Here is a 3,400-nt window from a genome sequence, read left to right as displayed (position 1 = left end):
TGAATAGGGTTGGTGAGAAGAGGAGTTTGTGGCACAACTTGACAAAAAGAAGGGAGCGGTTAGTAGGACATGTTCTGAGGCATCAAGGGATCACCAATTTATTATTGGAGGGCAGCATGGAGGGTAAAAATCGTGGAGGGAGTCCAAGGGATGAGTACACTAAACAGATACAGAAGGATGTAGGTTGCAGTAGGTACTGGGAGATGAAGAAGCTTGCACAGGATAGAGTAACATGGAGAGCTGCATCAAACCAGTCTCAGGACTGAAGACCACAACAACAACAACTGTCACACTTAATTCATTTTTATGTAATTTTTTCTTGCAGCTTCTTGTCAATACAGTATCCTCTCCGGTCAAGTGACCTTCCAAGTCCCTCTTGTGTCTGACAGAATTACAATGTTATCTGCTAACGTTAAAGTTTCGTTCTTTTTCTCTCCGATCTTAAATCCCTTTCGAAATTTCTTCTTGGTTGTCTTTATTGCTTGGTAAATGTGCAGACTTGGGGCAATCCTGTCTGACTCCATTATCAACAGGTGTCACCGTTTCACATCCTTCGAGACTTACAGTTAGGAGTCTGGATGTACGAAATTACCGGTATTTCATCACTGAGCGGGAGAAGTTTTTTACAGTAACACGTAGAATATTCCAGTCATTCTTTTTATCTACAACTGCTATAAACGTAGGTTTGTCGCTCTCTAACCAGTCTTCTAATATTTCAGTCATTCTTTTTATCTGCAACTGCTATAAACGTAGGTTTGTCGCTCTCTAACCAGTCTTCTAAGATATATCGCACAGTCAGTGTTGTTCCGCATGCTCCTATATTTCTCTGGGTTCCCCCACATCCGCTATTGTCATTCGTTCCCTCCTTCTGCAAACAAATCATGTTGACTATTAAGCTGATGGTACGGTAATATTCACATCTGTGTGTCAGAAAATGACTTCCTTTGAATTGTGTTTATTACATTCCTCTTGAAGTATGAAGGGTATTTAGCATCTCTCACTTACCATGCGTATCATGTAGACAATTCTTGTCATTGTAGGTTTTCCCAACAATATGAACAATTCTGAAGCCACGCGGGATTAGCCGAGCGGTCTAAAGGCGCTTCAGTCATGACCTGTGTGGCTGGTCCCGGCGGAGGTTCGAGTCCTCCCTCGGGCATGGGTGTCTGTGTTTGTCCTTAGGATAATTTAGGTTAAGTAGTGTGTAAGCTTAGGGACTGATGACCTTAGTAGTTAAGTCCCATAAGATTTCACACACACACAACAACTCTGAAGGAGTGTTATCCGCTCCAGATGCCTTATTTGCCTGTTGGTCTTTCACCGCTCTGACGCATTCTTCACGATGTGTCAGATCACTCATCTCATCCCTACTCACTTTCTCTTCTCTTCCCGTAATGCTGCCTTCGAGTGTTCTTTATTGACATGACCCTTCTATTTACATTGTATGAAAAAAAGACGCACCACAACGGAATTATCGGAATGGATGGGACAGAAATCGGTAGATGTTATTTATGTACATGCGCAGAAAAACAAATGATCACAATTTCAGAGAAACTGAATGATTTCTTTAAGAGAAAGAGCTTCACAGATTGAGCAAGTCAACAGTCAATAAGGCCTTGTTCCGCCTCTGACCCTTATGTAAACAGTTATTCGGCGTGACACTGATTGACAGAATTGTTGGATGTCCTCCTGATGACGATGAATGACATGGTTGTTTCAGTATCTCTTTCACTTGTTAAGAATGTATCGTCATCATTTTACTCCTCGCGTACATTGTCCGCAAAGTCGAACGTATACGACATCACATATGCCACTGTCTCATCAAAGGTTAATATTTCATCCACCACTTCTCTCTCACTCTGCGTGCTTCCTAGGATTCCTCCGGCAACTGTTTTTATTTATTTATTTATTTATTTTACCTGGCAAGATTAGGGCCTTCAGGCCCTCTCTTACACCTAACCAGGCATACTCAGATTCAACAAATTTCAGTGTCTACAGAAAATTAGGACATATAACATGTTATACAGTATTAATGTTAAAGAAAAAAAATAGAGATTATAAAAGTAGTACAATGATAATTATAACAATCAAAAAATAATTATAACAATCAAGAATAATAAAAATAATAATAATAATGATGATAATAATAATAATAATGACTATGTATATGAAAGTAAACATATTTTTCTTTTATGAGTGTCAGTCCTATTGCTAGTTGGGAATTTTCTCGTTATATTCTTGCAGCTTGTGAGTTATTCTCATCAAGCAGAGACATAAGACGATGTTTTTGTAGATGTAATGCAATGTTGGCTTTGTTTATCGTTGTCATTGCTCCGATGTTTATCAACATGACTAGCACTGTAGTACTGGTGCGTGTTACTTGTCAACTAAGCGGTTCAACTGCGCTGCGTAGCCTCATCCTATAATCACCACTGGATACCGCAAGTCGTGCCACCTGTTGCAAATTAACAGCCATATTTATGTTGCATGGTGGATGATATATGGGGCGTCGAATGCCGTAATCATCATCGGCTTTTTGCGACCTCGCACTCAAGAGGTTCCTTGTCACACAACGTGCCGTGTCATATGTGACACAGCGCGTCTGCAATAACATCTCTACGTCAGCCGTTCCCTACAGATGCAGGTCGCAGACAGTCAGTCCACATCGTGTAAGGTGGAGTGAACCACGATCGAGAGAGCGGCATGACGAGAGACCAGCATGACCAGAATGATGACAAGAAACTTCCTGGCAGATTAAAATTGTATGCTGGACCGAGACTCGAACTCGGGACCGTTGGCTTTCGCGTGCTGAGCCATCCAAGCACGATTCCCACCCCGTCCTCACAGCTTTACTTCCTCCAGTATCTCGTGTCCTACATTCCAAGCTTCACAGAAGCTCTCCTGCGAAACTTGCAGAACTATCACTCCTGGAAGAAAGGATATTGCAGAGACATGGCTTTGCCACAGCCTGGGGGATGTTCCCAGAATGAGATTTTCACTCTGCAGCGGATTATGTGCTGATATGAGTCGTGCTTGGATAGCTCAGATGGTAGAGCACTTGCCCGCAAAAGGCAAAGGCCCCGAGTTCGAGTCTCGGTCCGCACAGTTTTAATCTGCCAGGAAATTTCGTATCAGCGCACACTCCGCTGCAGTGTGAAAATATCATTCTAGAATGATGACGGTTTGTCTTCACTGAGGAAATTCATTTTGTAATACGGTTTGTCATATCTTTACTGCGAAAGAGAAAGATTTTTTTTGCTGATTTGAGTAAGAGTTCGTAATAAGGTAATAATTAATTTTCTCTGCTTTAATCACGCGAGAGCTGTTGCCTGTACCCCACTGTAACAATTTAGTACCCAACACGGAACTTTCTCCCCTCTTCTTAATCAGGTAACAGTAG

General features: G+C 41.8%; 1 non-coding gene across 1 annotated transcript; it reads left to right on the top strand.

The window, feature by feature from the left end:
- The first annotated feature begins 3,029 nt into the window (after positions 1-3,029).
- Trnal-caa lies at positions 3,030-3,105 on the top strand. The gene has a single exon. It is a non-coding gene; the product is annotated as a tRNA-Leu (tRNA).
- The last annotated feature ends 295 nt before the right edge of the window (positions 3,106-3,400 follow it).

This window comes from Schistocerca piceifrons, chromosome 5 (assembly GCF_021461385.2).
Source record: "Schistocerca piceifrons isolate TAMUIC-IGC-003096 chromosome 5, iqSchPice1.1, whole genome shotgun sequence".
Lineage (NCBI taxonomy): Eukaryota > Metazoa > Arthropoda > Insecta > Orthoptera > Acrididae > Schistocerca > Schistocerca piceifrons.
The sequence above is the reverse complement of the archived record's forward strand: the minus strand, read 5'-3'. Positions and strand labels throughout refer to the sequence as shown.